Source organism: Bos javanicus, chromosome 26 (assembly GCF_032452875.1).
Source record: "Bos javanicus breed banteng chromosome 26, ARS-OSU_banteng_1.0, whole genome shotgun sequence".
Classification (NCBI taxonomy): domain Eukaryota; kingdom Metazoa; phylum Chordata; class Mammalia; order Artiodactyla; family Bovidae; genus Bos; species Bos javanicus.
This window is the reverse complement of record NC_083893.1, coordinates 21,425,684-21,445,511: the sequence shown is the minus strand read 5'-3', so window position 1 is coordinate 21,445,511 and position 19,828 is coordinate 21,425,684. Positions and strand designations below refer to the sequence as shown.

The following is a 19,828-nucleotide window of genomic DNA, read 5'->3' as shown; positions in this document are numbered from 1 at the left end:
AGCCCTGGGATTTCTTTGGAAGGAATGATGCTAAAGCTGAAACTCCAGTACTTTGGCCACCTCATGCGAAGAGTTGACTCACTGGAAAAGACTCTGATGCTGGGAGGGATTGGGGGCAGGAGGAGAAGGAGACGACAGAGGATGAGGTGGCTGGATGGCATCACCGACTCGATGGACGTGAGTCTGAGTGAACTCCGGGAGTTGGTGATGGACAGGGAGGCCTGGCATGCTGCGATTCATGGGGTCGCAAAGAGTCAGACACGACTGAGCGACTGAACTGAACATTAGTGAGTGAAAGTCATGGGGCCATCTTAAAATTTTGTATAACCATGGAACCACTTGTGTTTACATGCCTTGGAAAGCTAGGTGAGGCAGGATAGACAAAGGGGTGGTATGGGAACAAGAAGGTGCTAAGGTTTGGAAACTAAATAATCGGGAGCACAGTGGTGACAACACTGGGAAGGGGAATCAGGAGGAGAGCTGATTTGGGAGGCTGGGAAAGATCATGAGGTAGACATCTAGGTGTACATACAAAGCAGTTAGAAATTAGGGATTCCCTCTTAGGAGAATGGTGGTATTGCAATTTTTTCCCCTTTCTGTTGAGTTATACCACACATACAATAGAGCTCTAGGCTTAGAGCTCAGTGAGCTTTTACATATGCAAATACATGTGCTGCCACCGTCAGATCAAGATTTCTAGTCCCTGTGAGTTCCCTTGCACTCCTATTCAGTCACTGTCTCCCCATAGGCAGCCACTCTTCTGACGCTGATCACTGTAGAGTCATTCTGTGTGCTCTTGAGCTTCATATTAACAGAATCATACAGTATATCGCACCACCAAATAATTTACTGGGTGCCTGCTGGGTGCCAGGCACTGTGCCAAGCCCTGGGGATGCAACAGTGATGAGACAGACAAAATCCCAACCTTCGTGGAACTTAAATTCTGCTCAGAAGGGAGAGATCAATACTGTGGGAGGCAACAGGATGACCAAGGGGGAGAGTGACGAGAAAGAAGAAAGAGGATGAAGACGAAACAATGAGAAATATTTAAAATGGGGTGGTGGGAGGGTGGAGTGGTCAGAGGATTGAGAGAAGCCTGAGCAGGCAGCCGCACAGAAGCCTGAGAACAAGGAGGGAATGATCCACTGTGTCACATGCTGCTGAGAGGTTAATCAACACATATTTATGGAGCACCTGCTTTGTACAAGGCTAGGCATGGAGTGGAATGGAGGGTGGCATAAAACTCCCTGTAATAATGATCTCTAACATGTCTATAGAGAGAAGGGAAGGCCCTGGCGGGGGAAAACACCATAAAATTCCAATATGATCATGTCACTGCCCTGCTTAAAATCTTCCTTTGGCTTCTCACTGCCATTGAGATTAAGATCAAAACCTCACCATGGCCTCCTGGGCTCTGGTGATCTGACTCAGTGGACCCCTCCAGCCTCAGCTCTCTCTTCCAGTTGCTCTGACTCTTCTGGCATCCTGGTCTTGTTTTTTCCTCTTGTTCTGCTCCCTCCTGCCCCAGGGCCTTTGTACACACCATTCTGCAGCCTAAAACACTTTTCTCCTTCGCTCCACGCCTAGAAAGATCTGGTTAATTCTACTCACCATTATTCACATCTCTGCTCGATGGTTGCCTCTTCAGAGAAGCCTTCCCTGGTTTTCCAGTTTAGAACAGTTCCCTGTGTTTTGCATTTCCACAACTCACTTTATGGAACTTTCTTTCCTGGCACTTATCATGGTGAGTGATGATATATCTGTGTGGTTATTGTATAAATGTTTGTTTTTCTCCAAATCGGAGCCCCCTGTGAGAGCAGAGACCTTACCTGCTTATGATTGTCAGTGATTCCCAGCACCTGCCTCAATGCTAGGCCCATCATGAGGGCCCGATAAGCATTTACTGAATGAATGAGCTTATGAATTTGAAGTCAAAAGACTGTCTTTAAGCCCTAGCTATGTGACTTTGGAGAAGTGACTTTTTTCCCTTCCTCAGGTCTCAGTTTCATCATCCATAAAATGAAGGGATAGACTCTCTAAGGGCCTTTCCAGCCTTATGTCCTCGGATTTGATGATTCACACTCATAAAAATGTCACTGGGCTGCCGGCCAACACATTAGCACCGATATTTGTGCTGAATGAGAAGGTGCAAAACATCAAGTGCTGTAGAGATAAGACAGAGCAGTGTGATCCAGGATGATCAGAGAAGACTTCCTGGAAGAGGTGGGTAGAAATTACTTAAATAAATGGGGAGAAAAGAGATTTTTTGATGAACCAGAGAAGCACAGAGGCATGAAACATGATGGGAGACCACAAGGAGACTGGTCTGGCTGTAGTCTATGGGAAGGATCCAGCTTCTTTAAAATGGGAGAGGCCCTCTGTACTACTTTTCTAGTGTTTAGTGGCTTAAAATAACCCATTTTATTATCTTACAGCTCCAGAGATCAAAAGTCCAAAAGAAGTCTCACTGGGCTAAATTCAAGGTGTTGATGGAGCCGGTTCCTCCTGTATGCTCTGGGGGGAGAATCTCTTTCCTTGTCTTTTCCAGCTTCTAAAGGCTGTCCTCATTCCTTGGTTCACGGGCCTGCCTCCCCTCACCGTTTTCTCTGACTTTGACCCCAATGTCTCCCTTTTATGAGGGTCCTTGTGATTACACTGGGCCCACTCAGATAATCCAGGATAATCTCCTGATTGCACGACTGTTAACATAATCACATCTGCAAAGGCCCTTTTACCATGTTCATGGGGTCTGGGGATTAGGGTGAGGACTCATCCGAGGGGCCCCTTTTCCAGCTTATCACACCCTAGTGGTTATTCCTGTGGTCTCTGGAGTCAGAGTGCCTCAGCTCAAGCTTTGTCACTCATTAGTGGCTTAATCCTATGTGATTTATTTAACCCCTCTCTGCCTCATTTTTCTCATTTGTAAAATAAGCAAACAGTAGTACACACCTTATTTGTTTCAGCTATCTACTGCCATATGACAAACCACGCCAGATCTTAGTGGCTGTAAACAGAAATGATTTAAAAAAAATTTTTTTTTCATGATGGAAGGTTCTTCTGCTCTCCGTGGTGCTGCTGTGTTCATTCTTGCAGCTGCATTTATCTGGAAACTCAGCTGGGATCACAGCATCTAAGTTGCCCTCACTAACACATCTGATGCTTGATGTTGGTGATTGGCTGGAAGGCCTTAGTTCTCCTCCAGGGGGCTTTCAAACTGTGGTACTGGAGAAGGCTCTTGAGAGTCCTCTGGACTGCAAGGAGATCAAACCAGTCAATCCTAAAGGAAATCAACCCTGAATATTTATTGGAAGGATTGATGCTGAAGGTGTAGCTCCAGTACTTTGGCTCCCTGATGTCAAGAGCTGACTCACTGGAAAGGACTCTAAGACTGGGAAAGATTGAGGGCAAGAGAAGAGGGGCGCAGAGGATGAGCTGGTTGGATGGTATCACTGACTCAATGGACATGAGTTTGAGCAAACTCCAGGAGATAATGAAGGACGGGGAAGGCTGGAGTGCTGGAGTCTATGGGGTCACAAAGAGTCAGACTCGACTGAGTGACTGAACAACAATAGGGGGCCTCTCATCCCACAGGGCCTCCCTCCCTTCACTGGCCTCTCCAGCAGGATAGTTCAGACATTTTTACATGGTAGCTGACTTCCAAAGGGTGATTATGGAACTGCATGATTTTTCAAGGCCTCAGCCCAGTGGTCACAAGGTGTCACTTCTGTCAAAGTCTATTGGTCAAATAAATCACATGACCAGCCCAGATTCAAAGGGAGGGGAAATAGACTTCACCTCATGTGAAAGTCACATTGCACAAGTCTTGTGAGATATACCATTTGCCATGGTAACTGTGAGGACTGTATGAATTAAAACATGTAAAAGGACTTAGAACTTTGGCTGGTGCTTAGTAATTGCTCAATGTTTTTTAAAAGGAAGGATCTAGTGTTCAACTCCCTAGGTTTAAAACCTAATTCCACAGCTTATGGTTTTGTGACCTTTGGCAAATTACTTAAGCCTCAGGGTCCTCATCTGTAAATGAGATTAATGGTAAAGATTCTTTTCCAGTGTTGGTATAAGGAGGAAATGCAGTGATAAGTGCAAACTCTCAGTTCAGGGCCTAGTGTATAGTTAATACTCAATAAGCATTCACTTGATATTACCAAAGCTCTGTCAAGTACAATATAAGGATTTTTTTCTTTTCTGCACTGCATGGCCTGTGAGATCTTATTTCCCCAACCAGGGGAACCCTTGACCCCTGCATTGGAAATGTGGAGTCTTAACCACTGGACCACCAGGGAAGTCCCTCATATATATATATATATATATATAAATATATATATATATTTTTTACTTAAGCCTAATGTCAACCCTATGTGTCCATGTACATACACACACATACACACACACACACACACCCACCCACACACACACACATGAGGAAACAGGCCCAAAGTACTTCAGAAACTTGGGACTGGAACCTAGGTCTTTGTGACTCTTTCCACTTTACTAATGTGACTCTTTCCACTTTATTAATCATTTACTAATGATTTCAAAAATTTCTTTTTAGTAGAGTACCTCCTGTCCTCCTTTTCAAACAAACTCAATAGATAAAACTGGGAAAGAGAATATTTTCCTAGCACATATTATGAAGGCTCACATTTTAGCTTTTTAGACATTAGAGGGAAAACATGTCGGTTAGCACACACATTCTCTAATGTGTTAAAATTCAATTCATAACACTTCTGTGAACATGTGATCTGTAATTGAACTTTCAAAGAGTTTATTCTTAAACAAAACTTATATCAAAACTCTGTGGACCCTCTAAATACCTCAAAGGAACTTAGATTTCCATGGACCCCAGATTGAAAACCCCTCCATCAGATGACATTCTTCCACATGAGGGAGGGTAGATGGAGCATCTGGGTTCTAGCAATGGGGGTCTCAAGAACCTGACAAAGGAGCTTCGAGTCATTTTGTAAGCAATATTGTATCATTTAATGTAATCCATTATTGATTGGATTTTTGAGGATTTGTGATCAAGCAGAATAAAAGCAGGAGCAAACAATCACGCCATTATTTATTAAAGGCTGACTGTGTACCATGACTACACTCTTTCTTTGTTTCATCTCATTGACTTGTTACGGTGCTATGTGGTATGTCCTTTTATCGTTTCTGTTTGACAGATGATGAAACTGAAGCACAGACTGAATAAGTAATTTACCAAGCTATTAAATAATGGAGCTGGATTGCAAACCTATAAGAAGTCATTGGAACTTTTTTTTAAATCAGGAGATCATCAGTGACCTGGTGAGTGGGAGCTGGAGGGGTCAGGGAAGGACGACAAGGTGGCAGGCACCCTCCCAGGCATTTCTCTCCTTAGGAAGGCATCCTTGTTTGTGCTAAGCATCTCCAGGTCTTCCTACTACTACTCCCTCCTGACCTCGCAATATTTTGACTGACAACTGAGATCGAATGGGTCCATTCCTATTGCTCGATCCTTTTTCCAACTAAAAGTTCATTTTCCAATTGCCAATGCAGGTTTCCTCAATGGAGATAAACAGCAGGAAACTGTTTTCCTTTGCCTATTAATATGTCAGATTAAAGAGTCAATCATATAATCAGCACAGCATTTCTTACTGGCCCTTGAATAAGCTGAGTCCCATCTGCGAGATGAGGCTCTCCTTGACAATAAGCAAACTGTAAGACATCCCAAGGAAGCATGTGGGTAGGCAGCCAAATGTGGAGGAATTATAGGAATAATCAAATGTTTCCTCAAGAGTTTCTACCTTATAGAACAATTGCAAACCCATTATCTCAGGTGACTCTCATAACACTCCTGTCCTAATTATCTGCATTGGGCAGATGGGAAACCGAGGCTCAGAGAGGTGAAGTCACTTGCCAAGGTCGGATAGCCAATAAGTGACAAAACCAGAATGGAAGGAGTGGCTTATTTGGGAATCTTCCGCTGGCTGAGTCCTGGCTGTGAGCTGTGGACTCTGCAGTTTGTGGATGCATGCCCCCTGGCCCCACCCCAAGCCCTCCATGAGAATTCTTCTACCCTACTGCTAGGGTTCTGGGCTGGGAGGACAGGAAGGGCTGTCAGGCCCCAGGCCTCTTCCCAGCTTCCCCTGTTGTACCCCCTACAATGATCTCTATGGCTTTTTGAGCCAAAGGTGCCTTCAGAATCCCGGTGCCTCCCTCCTGGTCCCATGGGCCAGTCTGCACCCCTTGCCCACATCCTGAGACCCTGAGAAAAATCCTTAGCCATCCATCCAGGTCCCCTGCCTGCAGGTCAGTGCTCCCCCCGCCACGGACAGGCTCCTGTGATGATGGATCGCTGGCCCCAACGCACATATTATTATGAAATGGGTTTATTACACTCTAAATCTCTCACTAATGTGCCGCTGTTTAATCCCTTTATCCAATTCTCAGTCTCTCAGGCTCGGCCACAGCTCTCTCCACCCAGGACTAGGTTTGAATGGTTTATTGGATGATTTCTGACTTGAGGGGACTAGGGTGGGGGCTATTTAGAGGAGGGGGAGGACAGAGAGCCATGCATCCCTTGAGAGAAGAAGTCCAAGGGCTTATCTGGGGGCTTCTAACCCGGAGGCTTTGTAGCCCTGCTTTCGGTCTGTCGGCCACTTCCCATCTTCTCCATCTCGGTCTCTCTGACTTGGGGCCTCGCTCCGTCTCCACCTCTTGGCTCTCATCACTTTCTCACTTCTCTGACCGTCTCTGTTTGTCACTCTGTCTTCTCTTGAAGCCAGATGGTGGTTAGGGTGATGGCATCTAGTTACCCCTGCCATGAGGAGAGCAATGATCCCTGGCCTTTCCCACTCCACCTCCAGTCCCCTCTTTTCCAGAAGTTCCTTTAATTCTGCTGGGTTTCCGTCCTCTCAGGTCACGTCTTTACCACAGCTCCGCCGACCAGCCACCTCCTACTTTTGACTTCTGCCACTGATGTCCCCCTCAGGCTTTCCTCTCGTACCCCCAGCTTCTCCATCTGCCCTGCTCCTGGGCCCACGCCCAAGTCCCTGCCCACACCTCAGCCTCCTTTCCTCCTCACCCACCCTCAGCCGCCTCTGCCTCCCCATGGTGGTTGACACTCAGCTCCCAAGGCCTTCCCGTCCCTCCTCACTCTAGCTCTGGCCACCTCTGGGATGGCCTTCTCCCGCTCCGTCCGCCTCTATCTCTGTCTCCCCCAGTATCTCTCTCTGAGCAGTCCCTCCCCGCTCTGACACACCAGCCGGTACGGCAGCCAAGGCTTCCTGCTGTCAGCTGGGGAATAGATAAAGATAAATGATATTATGTTAAATTCCACTTAATGACAAATTTTTAATTTTCTGAACATGGTCATTTTCTGGCTAGTGAATCAAGTGGAGGGAGCTAATTACATGAAGATCTGAACAAAAATAACTCCTAATTTTCAAGGATAATGGAAGAGAAATGTTGGAGATTAATGGCACTATTTATCTTTTTTAAATTTCTATCTTTCTCTGTGATAGCCGTGCTCCCCAAGGAAAATATTCATAAAATGAAATTGAAGTCGTAACTTAATAGGTTATTAAAATTTTTGAGTGCATATCACTTTCCTTCCGCAGCACTGTAAATTTAAATTGAAGTTTGCGGCTCCCCGAGTCACCAGCGGAGTTTTTTTTATGATGGCACAATAGAGAGAAACATGCATCTTTGTCAGGAGGTATTTGCTAGTCTAATTTTATGGCAGGCCGGATTATCAGACGGGAATGGCAGCGCCGGGGGAAGCTGACAAGCCCGCAGCCGGCAGCCATGTGTTTCCATTAGCGCCCCGAGCCGTCCGGGGTTTCTCTGGACTCTCATTTTCCACTTCAGTCTTTTATCTTGATTTAAAGTGAGGGCGCCCAATATTCAGGGCCTGTCATTTTTCTCTCTCATACACTCTCACGGCGCTTCCTCACTTCTCCCCTCCCACTTCCTCTGCTCCAGGGCCTGCTCCCTTTCATCTTGGGGCCTCCATCGTGGGCTCTGGCCCGCTCCAGCCTCACCCAACCCTCTGGGCTCCACCCTGGGAGAAAGAAGAGAGAGGAGGCAGGAGAGGCTGGCAAGGCAGCCGCTGGAGTTAGTCATAAATTTGAGTGAAGCCTTCTCCCCAGGGGCCCATCAGAGGAACCCTGGAATGGGGACTGTGTGTAGGAGGTGGGGTGGGGCTCCCTGGCTTGAGCCCATCAGGCCCTCTAATTGAGTGTTAATGGAGTTTCAAGGGGGAGGGGGCGCAGCTGTTGGCTGCGGACCCGAGGGCAGGGAGGATTATGGCCAGTTCCTTTTCCAGTCCCTGTCTCTGTTTCCCTGCCAGTCTCTGTCCCAGCTTTGTCTCTGAGTCTCAGAACCCTCCACACAGAGGGAAACTTAAAAAAACCCAAACCAACCCCCACATTTTAGGGATGGACAAACTGAGGCCCCGACATGGGGAGTGTCTTGCCCAAGGTCTCATGGTTAATTAGTGGCTAAGACAGACAAAACGTTGGATATCACAGATGCATGCACTTTCCACCGGACCACACTGTCTCGTGTCCACCTCTTTCTGCCCTGTTGAATGGAAACCAACATCTCCATGTCTGTCTCGGCATCCATCCAGTGTTGCCCACCTTGTTATTGGCACCATTGTTCTCCAAAGAGCTGGCCTCAACACCCCAAGGTCATCGTTTAACTCCTGTCCTTCCCTCAGCCCCCAAACCATGTCAGTTACCACGTTCTGCCATCACTTTCCTATCTGACCCTTTCTCTCCTCTTCCCTGGGGTTCACCCACCCTATCACATCAGCCCCTCCCTATTCACATGTTTCCACGTTCATTTCCCAATCCTGTTCCATAGTGACCTTCCCCAGATACCCCAGATTCCCAAACACTCTCCTGCCCTTGTTCAGAAACCCCCATATGCCCTCCACCCTATGCCTACAGGATTGAGGTCCAACTTCTCACTCAAGCCTCATAGCCCTGAGCGACCATGGCCCACCATTTCCCCTGTTTCCCCTCCCTCTTGCCCACCATATACTCATGTATATAACTCAAACCAGGGTGGCACCTTTGCTCCTGGTGTCCTCCCTAGGAGCACCCTCTACTCTTCTACTCTAGCCACCATTCATGAGCCCCCCTCAATCGACCTACTTGCTGGGCCTCCCTGGGCCACACCAATTTACCCTCTTCTCTGGCCTCACCATCCAGACGTTCATCCATCTGCTCACCCACTACTTGAAACTCACTATACTTACTGACTTATACCCTGCTGGGCCAGGGACCCTAAATTCAGTTTGCGTACCTCATGGTCACAGATGCTTGCTGGGTTACACACCTTATCCCCTGAGCCCCAAGCACACAGCAGAGAACCTGGGATAAAACCTCAGATGTCGTAATATACTGGAGCTGGAAGCGATTATGAGACCTTAGCTCTCTCATTTTATTGATGAGGTAACAGGCCTAGCAAGAGGAACAATGCTCAGGGTTCTGCCAGGAGTTAGGAAGGGGGTTGAGACTCACATCCAGGTCTCCGGACTCAGGTTTCAGTGCTCTCTCCACCTCACCATTCATCCTCTAAGGTTCAGGTCATCTCTGTCACTCAGATGTAAACTGGCAATAGTTTTTTTTTTTAATGCAATAGTTCTTTTTATCTCAGAGCCTTGGTTTCTCCACAATGGAGAAAAGCAGTCCTGGACCATGTTTCTTCCTAAAGCGGGGTCAGGGATCATTGGAGAACCCTGTGGCAATGGCAGGACTTTTCAGTGTGGTATCTACTTGCCCCTTCCACCCTCCCCTGATCCCAGACTGCTCAACCCTGCCCCATGCCCCCTGGCCTGGCCACTTTCAGGGACTGTGACCCCTCCTCCCCTCTCTACCAGTCCTCCACTGGGCTACCCACCATTGTGTCCCACGTCACAGCAATGTTGTAGGCATGTTGCAAGTGTGTTCAGGCATGTTTCAGGCATGGCCATTTCCACTTGGCTGCCTGTGCCACACAGGTCAGGTGGCGAGTGGCCCCGGCCACCCCTACGCCGTGTTTAGCAGTGGAGCTGAGTGGAGGCGGTGCCTGGTTCCCCAGCCACAGTCTCTCGTTAGAAAGAAATTAAAAGCCACTCAATTTTGGCTAATATCCCTCTGAAGGCCTTTAACTCCACCTGTGACTAACCCATTCATAATCGCTCCGTTTTAGTGGCTCAGGCTGATGTAGCCTCAATTAATTTGGGAGGAGAGATAAACGGCCATTCCTCTTTGTCTCCCATCCCTTCCTCCCTTCCTGCCCTCTCTGTCATCTCCCCCACAGCCTCTCTGTGTCTCTGTCTCTCTGCCTCTAGCTCAGTTTTTCTTTCTCCCTTTCTCCACCTCACCTTTTTCTCATCCTGATCCTGTGAATCTGTTTCTGTCTCTCCGACTCTTTTTTGTGTCTCTTTCAAAGTCTGTCTTAGTTTCTGTTCTTTTTCTACTTCCTTTGTACTCTTTCTGCCTCTTGCTCTTTCTTCCTGCATTTCTCTGTCGTTGTCTCTATCTCTGCCTCCTGTTTCCTTTGGTGCCCTGCTTTTGGTCACTTTGACCATGACTCTCATCTCTGAAGCTACTTTTCTCGCCCACTAATGTGCTTATGTTTCTACACTGCTTCTTTCTGGTTCCCTCTGCCCATCTCTGTCTCTTTATTGTCTCTTTGTCTCAATGGCCATCTCTGCATCTCCTGTCAATCACTTCCTCCCCAGCCCCTACAGCTTCCCTTCTTTCTCCCTTTCCCTCTTGCTTCCTCTCCTTCCTTTTTACAAAATTCTGCCTGTGTCTCTCCATTTGTCTGTTTCTGCTGTATTTCCCTGAGTTTTTCTGTCACAGAGATGATTCTTCTCTCACCCCTCCCCCATGGCTCAAGCACCTTCTCTCCTGGTGTCTCAAACTACCCCCACCCCAAGCCCCTGAGTCCTTTTGTCTTCTTCTCCCCTCTCGATTATTATTAATGATAAAAGCTCAAACATCACATCAGTAATTTCTGAGTGAGTTTTGCAATGAAACTGGGGCCTTCTCAGCCCCTCCCGAGTCCCACAAATTTTACTTTTGTAATTTCACGCCTCTGGTTATCACCACGCTGCTCCGTCCCTCTCTGCCTCTCAACTCCCCTCCCCTCCCCCCACCCCCCCGGAGAGAGCACTTAAACTTGTTTTCATTCCCTTATTCTTTATTTTTTTAATGTCCACTCTCTCCGGAGTCAGTAATGTTCTTCCTCTCTTTCCTCTCCCATTTTCTGTTAATTCTGCGCCATCTGCCTTAGCATCTGTTAAAAATAAAATTTCCCTCACACAATGAGAAGCTTCCCTGCTCCTCCCTCCCCTCTGCAGCCCCCCAGGTTTGGTGCTGGGGCCGTCAGATGCCACTTCCTCTCCTGGGATGTTTCCCCCTCCCCCCAGTCCCTAGTCTGGTTTTCAGAGGAGAGATGCAGCACTGGGTGAGCAGGCGGCAGGAAGGAGGGGGCTGCCCAGGGGGCCTAGAGCTGGAGGGGGCAGCTGCAGAGGGAACCAGAACGGGGTGGGGGAGGTGGGGGGCATGCAGAGGATGGAACCAGGCTCCACCCACTTGCCTTCGGGACCTTGCCCAGGCTGGAGCTCTGAGCTGCTGAGACTGAACACCTGGCACAGGTAGGTGACAACAGGTGGGGGAGAGACTTGAGGAGTGAGTCCTTTTTCCCCAGGGAAGGAGGTCACGGATTAATCCATTTACCCTTTCCCTAAAGCTGATGCTGGGGGCCTGAGGCTGGGATGGTGGTAGGATGAATTTAGGAGATGGGAGAACTGCCCCCAAGACCCAGAGATTGTCCCCTGCTTGGAATGGATATGGCGTTGGACAATGTATCCTCAAGACTGGCTGTCCAGAAACACCCTCCCCTTATGTGCTGGAGGACTTTGTCCCTGCTGTCCTGGGCTCAGCTGGGAGAAGGGAGAGAAAGGGAATCAACTGACCCCCAAGCCCTGAAGACTTTAGGAGGCAGGAAAGTCTTGGCTTGAAGCCAGCTGGCCAGAGGATTTGGGAAGACACTCAGTGTGTGTGTATGTTTGTGAGCAAGCGTGTGTGTGTGCCTGTGAGATTAGTGTCATTACTGATCTGTGTAGGTATGTTTGAGGAGTATGTCTATATGAACTGGGTTATGATTGATTTTCTTTCTGTGTCATACTATGTCTGGCTACGTCTCTCAGGTATGAGTGTACTGTGTATGTTATAGTGGGTGTATAGCTATAGCTATACAGCTCTATAGATGGTGTGACTGTGTGGTAGTGGGTATATTGTAACCATGTATTTTTGTGTATATTAGTATAAATGGTGTCTTGCAAAAAACTATCTTCCTGTGTAGGTGATGATGTATGTAATTGTTCATGTCTTTCTATTTTGGTTGATTTGTATGTGAAAATCTACATACTTTGTTTATTTTGTACATTACTTTATCTCTCCTGTGATGCTGGATGTAACTCTTTCTCTAGGCAGTAGTTCCTTTTCTCTTGTGATGGGGTACTCTGTATGTGATCAGTGCCAGGTAGGTACCTCTGTGAGTATTGCTTCACTTCTGAGTGAAGTGACTATGGGAGTATCTTTCTGATCACCACCTGGGAGGGTGATCATGTATGACTGTCTCTGGCAACATGTGCATGTGTGTGTGTGTGTGTGTGTGTTGTATGCTTCCTTTTACTCATCACCACACAAAGATGTGGTTATTGGATATGGGCTTGGTTGTGCCAGGGAGGGTGAGGCAAGGCATGCATGGTTATATTGGTGGGTCCAGTGAGGTCAACTGAGATAAAAAATCACAGGTAGGGGACTGAGGCAGCTCCGCAATGGGATGGTGAAAAGGTACAGGCTTTAATACCATAGTCCTGAATTCAATTCCTAGATCTGTCCCCGATCAGGTCAGTGGCATAGCAAGTTACTTAAACTGAGTATCACTTTCCACATCTGTAAAATGGGGATAATCATAGCTATGGCATATAGTCATTGCAGGATTAGGGACACAGGATATCATACAACTGCCCTGGCACCTAAGAGTAATAAAACAATAGTAGTAGTAGCAGTAACAGTAGTGGTGGTAGTAATAATAATACGTTATTGAGTGCTTACTATTACATGTTTAATCCTTTACTTCTCACATCAATTCTAGAAGGGTTCTTACTCTTTTGGACATGAGTAAACTGAGGCACAGAGTATAAATAACCAAGATCAGACAGCTAGGAAAGGCAGAGTACCTGCTCATCAGACGATATCTTTATTTGGATAGTAGATGCTTCCTGCAACTACTGCTGATGTTCATGTGAGCATTGGAGGGGAGTGTGCATTAGACCCATAGCACTTCATTCCTACTTATAGGGGCCTTCTTCTCAAGTCACCCCTCACCCTTGGTGCCCCACAACCCAGCGGATTTGTTGCCTCCTGGGACTGTTTTGGGGGCTGGACAAAAGGGATAGTCTGAGGAGGAGGCAATGCCCCCACGCTCCTGGCCGCCTCTTTCCAGCCTTGATCGACACCAAAGACTCTGTAATCTCTCTCTGCCCCGAGGGGAGCAGCAGCGTTTGTGAAACAGATTTTTACAAAATGTTTTGACCCTGCTCTCCCCTACTGCCCCCTCCTCCCCCGCATCCCTGCCTGGCACCGTGTCACCTAATTAAATCAGCCTTCGCGGGCGTCTCCGCTCCCTGCTAATTGTGCCCTGGGCCGGCTTCCGGAGGTCGCTCTCCCCATCCCAGTACCCACCCCCAACAACTCCCAAGGACAACAGGGGGCTGGGGTGGGCCCCTGCTGGGGCCGTGTGGCGGGCAAAGATCTCCTAGGGGCCTCCCGTGGCGATTTCCGTGATCCTCCCCTTGTGGCTATTCTGCAACTCTGGAGACTGAGTCATTGGTTCTAACCCCCGCCTGGCCCTGCTTCCTGATCAAGGACAGGGGCCCAGTCTGAAATGACCCGGGGTCTCGGGGAGGCCAGCCGGAGCGTATCCGGGTAATTGTCTCTGCCAGACCCATTGCCGAAGCAGGCGGCTTGGAAAATCCCGGATTTCTTTCCCCTTCACCGGCGTGGCGTGCGGGGCCGGCCGGAAGCCAGGCGGCTTTATTTACAGATCCTCTAGCAGGCGGTGGTAGAGGCTGGGCTGGGAGGGCGCTGGCCGCCGCCACCTCTGTCCAGGGTGCTGATCGCACGCAGTGCTGGGTGTCTCTCCTGCGTTTGCCGGGATATTAACAATGACTAAAAATCATTATAGGCGAGTGTTACTGAAAGATTACCAGGAGCCAGGCACTGAGCTAAGGGCTTCCAAGCTCTGTATAATTTAATACTCACAGCAACCTTAAAAAGAAAGATTTTCCCATTTTAAAGATGAGAAAACCGAGACTTCTACAGGTTAAAGAGCTGGAGTTGGGGATGGTTAGGGGGGAATTTCACTCTATCTGTCATGTCTGATTTCTTCCATTATTTTTTCTTTTAATAACCCAAAATATGTTCATGTAATACTTGTGCATTAAAAATAAGCTTGAAAAATCTGAAATTTTTTTCTTAACTTAAGATGTTCTTCTGGGCAAATGACTGAGGTTCTTCAAAGAAAAGGGAAAGAGAGAGATAATAATCAAATACATTGTGGGTGGACCTTGTTTAGTTCCTTACTTAACAAGCTAAATGTAAAAAAAAATGAAATATTTGAATATGGACTGAGTATTTGATGATTTATGGAATTATTGCCAATTTTCTTAGATATGATAATGACATTGTGTGTGTGTGTGTGTGTGTGTGTGTGTTAACTCTTTCTGGGAAGGAAAAGCAAGAAAACCTCTTTAACTGTTAAATTTTTGGTTAAAAAGAACTGTTAAGTGACCTGCCCAAGATTACTTAAGAGTCCCTTCTCTCAACCACTCTGGCAGCTCACCATCAGCAGATCTGAGCAGGTCTACAGCTTGGTGTGTTATACAAGTCTGTCTACAAGTTTGTGTGGTCATCTCTGCTCGGGTTGACATAAGTGTTGGTATTGTTTCTTTGTGTGTGAGATCTCTGTGCAGCAAATTTTAAGTGCCAACTGTATGCCAGATTTTCTATAATAATATCTTACAGCACTTTAAACTCAGAACAATCCTGGGAGGGAAGACTTGCTATTCCAGTATCGCAGATGCAAGGAACTGAGGCAGAGAAAGTAATTTTCCTGTGGTCTTATACTAAGGGATGGAACTGGAACCCAGGTATTTTTCACTCTACTTCCTAGTGTTCTTGGTAATTGCTTAAACCACAGTAGCCTTAATAGTGTATGCAAGACTTGTGCCTGAGTATGACTTCATCTAGTGGGTGGAAGTAAGGAACTGTGTATGTAGTCATAGCAGCACCCCTCTTCCTGTGATGCCCTGGGGTGGAAGATACAGGGGATTACAGATTAGCAAGAAAAGAGAGTTGATTTGAAATGAATGAATCAATGGGGATGATCAAATCCACTAAAGATGATATGATCTGAAGAATTTATTTGGTGACAAAACAGATCTAAATTTGATTTGGAAGCTGGAATCTTTCTCTCCATAATGATAAAGTCATCTTGAGCACCTGCCAGGCCCCAGTCTCTCTCATCTATAAAGATACCTAGAAACTATGTATATATAGCACAGCATCTGGGGCAGAACAAGAATTCAGTTAAAAAAAAAATAGACCTTTGTTATCAAAGAAAGAAGCACAATATAATTCATGGAAGCCAGACTTGGAGTCAGAGAGGGGATTTTCTCAAAACCCACTAGTTGAGTGACCTTGGGCAAGCAATTTAACCTCTCCAGGCCTCACTTCCCTTTTCTGTGATAAAGAGATAATCACACTTAAAGAGACTGTAAAAATTAAATGAGATAATGCATAAAGTGCTTGGCATAGTGCCTAGCACATAGTAAGTGTCCAATAAATGTTAGCAGTTATTACTCTGTGCTAGGTGCTTTACATACATTCTCTCTGAACCCTGTCATCACCCCATAAGGTATTTGATATTCCAATTCAGGCTTCTTTGTATTCCAGATTCATACTTGTTCCATTCACCTGGCTGCCTGCCTCTTTAAGAGCCGTCTGTTTTATTTGAATGTCGGTCCATCTAGTCAAAGCTATGGTTTTTCCACTAGTCATGTATGGATGTGAGAGTTGGACTATAAAGAAAGCTGAGTGCCTAAGAATTGACACTTTTGAACTGTGGTTTTGGTGAAGACGCTTGAGAGTCCCTTGAACTGCAAGGAGATCCAACCAGTCCATTCTAAAGGAAATCAGTCCTGAATACTCATTGGAAGGACTGATGGTGGAGCTGAAACTCCAATACTTCGGCCACCTGATGCGAAGAACTGACTCATTTGAAAAGACCCTGATGCTGGGAAAGATTGAAGGCAGGAGGAGAAGGGGACAACAGAGGATGAGATGGTTGGATGGCATCACTGACTCAATAGACATAATTTTGAGTAAACTCCAGGAGTTGGTGATGGACAGGGAGGCCTGGCATGCTGCAGTCCATGGGGTCGCAAAGAGTTGGAGACGAATGAGCAACTGAACTGAACTGAGAGTCAGTGTTGGGGACTGACATAGGGGATTGGAAGGGAGACAATCGGGGAAGGGCAAGCATTGGAGAAAGAGCACTAGTGTGGGAGTCATGAGATTGGAATTGACACCCCAGATTTTCCATTAACTAATTGTGTGACCTTAGTCAAGTTTTTCTTCTCAGAGTTTCAGTTAACCCTTCTGTAAAATAAGATGGGTAGACTGGAAGAGCTAAGACATTCTAAGACTGGTAACTGGATGTGTTCAAGAGACTTTGAGTAAGATCTAAGAGTATGACTGTGAATTTTGTGGGACTCTGAGAGAGTGTGAAAGGGGAGTGTTGGGTGGAGATATAGGGTATGGAGTTGTGGTTGCAATAATATAAATGACAATAACTAGGAGGGACATGTGACTAGGTTTCCTTAGGACAAAGCATGACAGTGTGAGGCTGTGGGGGAGTGAATATTGGGTGACTGGGTGTGTTTATGTAAGTGGGTGTGTTTAAGCGTCAAGTTCTATGAATGTATTGTATGCGAGGATGTGGGTGTAATGGTATGAAAATTATTATAGTCAAATTTTGTGAGAATGTGAGTACAATTTTAAGGGAAGTATATGGGTTGTGGACTATATGTGAATATGCGAGTGTAGGGGTGATATATATGAGACGGAGACTGACCATGGGCTGATATGGAGAGAGGGATGGTGGAGAGATCTGTAAAGTAGGCACCACAAGTAGGAAGACCCTGAACCGCATCATCCTCCCCTTTCCCTAACCTATGGAGCCCCCTGGAATGATCTACAGCTGACTCAGATGTATTGATTTGGGATAATCTCTTCACTGTTTCCCCCACACAGAGCTGGAGACCCAGTTTTATGCTCCACAGCTGTGGTGAATTAACACTGGAAGTCCCACCATGAGCAAACCCAGCCGAGCCTCCCTCCTACTCTCTTCCTAACAACCTTGGCCAGGGGACTGCAAGAACAGCAGCAAGACTGACAATGAATGCACATTCTTGGGGCCAGGAAAGCTGCAACAGACCTCATCCCTGCACTGAGGAGGCAGAGAAAGATTTGGTAGAGAACTTTTCATGTAGGACTTCAGCTTATGAGGTAGTGATTGTATATAGAACACATACAGATACACAACCACATTTGTATAGAAGGTTTACTTAAACCTTCTTAATCACACACACACACACACACACACACGCATACAAAGTGGTCTGAAGAATTAGGGGTTTTGTTGTTGTTTTGCCTTTGAAGAAAGAGCCCTTTTATTTAAGCAAATGGTAAAGGACTGATGATACCCTCTTATGGTAAGAATATAGAGTGGTACAACCTTTTGAGAAGGTAGTTTGACAATATATACCCAAATGTAAAATGTGTATTTTTTCGATCCAATACTTTTGTTTCTAAGAACTTGCCCTAAGGGGATAATCGTACAAATGTGAAAAGATCTGTCCACAAATATATTCATCTCAAGTGTGTTTAAAACAGTGCAAAACTAGAAATATCCTAAATGTGGATCAACAGAAGACTGACTCAATACATCATACAGTGGAATATACTTCAGTTATGCCAACAATCACATAGCTCTATATTCATTGAAACAGAATGGCATCTATCATATATTTTTATGTAAGAGAAGATTACAGAACAGAACATAGAATTTGATCCTGTTTGTGTCATATTATGCACCTGTGTCTATGTTTATTTACAGGCAGAAAGAGTTGTCTGGTGAATGGTCATTCAAAAAGCAACTGGGGTTGTCTAACTTATATGGGCATTATTTTTGTCTTTCTTCTCTGTATTTCCTGTGTAGGAAGGAAAGGTGAAAGAAGAAAAAGAAGCTTCCTATGTGCCTTCTGTTCACCAGTCTCTGCACTCAACACAGGGGGCATAGCAATGAGTGAGGTGCCAATCCCCTTAGGGACCGCCCAGGATTAAACCTCCACATCAAAGGTGTTGGGGCTGACAATATATCGTCAAATGTGCTATAACTTGATATAGCTTGAATATCATCAAATGTTCTATATCTACAAACTGTCATCTTCCTCCCTTTGCCAGCTCCTTGCTGGATCCATGTTCATCTTTGAGAAGACAGTGAGAAGATGTGTATCCCCTGGAGAGTCCATGGGCTTGGCAGTAGGGGAAAGGAGATCCTTGGATAAGGCTGGAACAGCTGTGGAGACACCTTTTGAGGAGGGAAGTCTCTGTCCTCAATGCCCCTTCCCATAATAAGAGATCAGAGTCCGTCTTCAATCATTTTTTAACTTCCTCAGTCAAAATAACCCTCTTGAAAGTGCCTGAAATCATCCTCCTCTGGGGAGAAACTTCTTAGGGCCTTGGGCCTACAAATGATACTAGAGGCCAAGGATTTCACTGCTCCCATAGTAGTCTCATTTTGAGGATCTTCTGCTTGAACTCCTTCAGGGTAGGAGACTTGCTTCTTCCTGAGATAAGCTTTTTGGTTTCAGGCAGCTCTGATGATTAGAAAATTCTTTCTTAAAGAAATGCGGTAACCCATATCTACCTCCTGGAAGGTGTTTATCCTCCATTCCCAGTAAGGAGATGTTCTTCAAAGATGGTAGAAGGTAAAGTAGTGTCTGCTGAGAGTCCTGAGGTCAAAGGGAGATGTGAGCCAGGACAGTGCAAGGAAACGAGTGGGAACCAACTCAGTCACTGCCATTGTACCCCCAGTCGTCATCATGCCAACATGTGGATCAACATGTGGGCTCAGGGATTTCCATTGTGGGAAAAAAGCTAACCATATCCTAGCATTGTTGGGGAGACAGACATTATGACAGGGAAAGCAAATGGTGCCAAATTCCAATGATCACTTATTAAAGTAAGGTGACATTGGGCTGGTCCCTCTTTGGGCTGGTCACCTCTTGGGCTGGTGGCCCATATTAAAAAAACACAGAACTTTCTAATATTTATAAGGTTTGAAAAATCCCTTTTAAATTTGAGATCCTGTATGAAGGAAGGAGGAGTCCGTTATTTGACTTGATTTTACTCTATGAAAATAATACGCCAAGGATCAAGTTCAAGCCCCTTTCCTGGTTACGTTCAATGGACATGATGCAACCTCCTCCCTTCTCCACCTCCCTGCCTTCCTCAAACACCACACACCAGAGGGTCACATTCTTCCTCATCTCTGCTCTTCTGCATCTATTGTGCCCTCTGCCTTGGTTTGTAAACTCCTTTTGCCCAAACTCAATTCTTGCTGAGCCCTGCTATACCTGCACTTGACCCCTTCCTGTTGGTCCAGGGCATCTTGGGCTGCTCCGACCCGCATCTTGCTCATTGCTTTG

The 19,828-nt window shown here is 46.2% G+C and overlaps 1 long non-coding RNA gene across 1 annotated transcript; it reads left to right on the top strand.

The window, feature by feature from the left end:
* Positions 1–11,461: 11,461 nt before the first annotated feature.
* LOC133239293 (uncharacterized) lies at positions 11,462–18,292 on the top strand. Its single transcript, XR_009733786.1, has 2 exons — positions 11,462–15,205; positions 17,370–18,292. It is a non-coding gene; the product is annotated as an uncharacterized LOC133239293 (long non-coding RNA).
* The last annotated feature ends 1,536 nt before the right edge of the window (positions 18,293–19,828 follow it).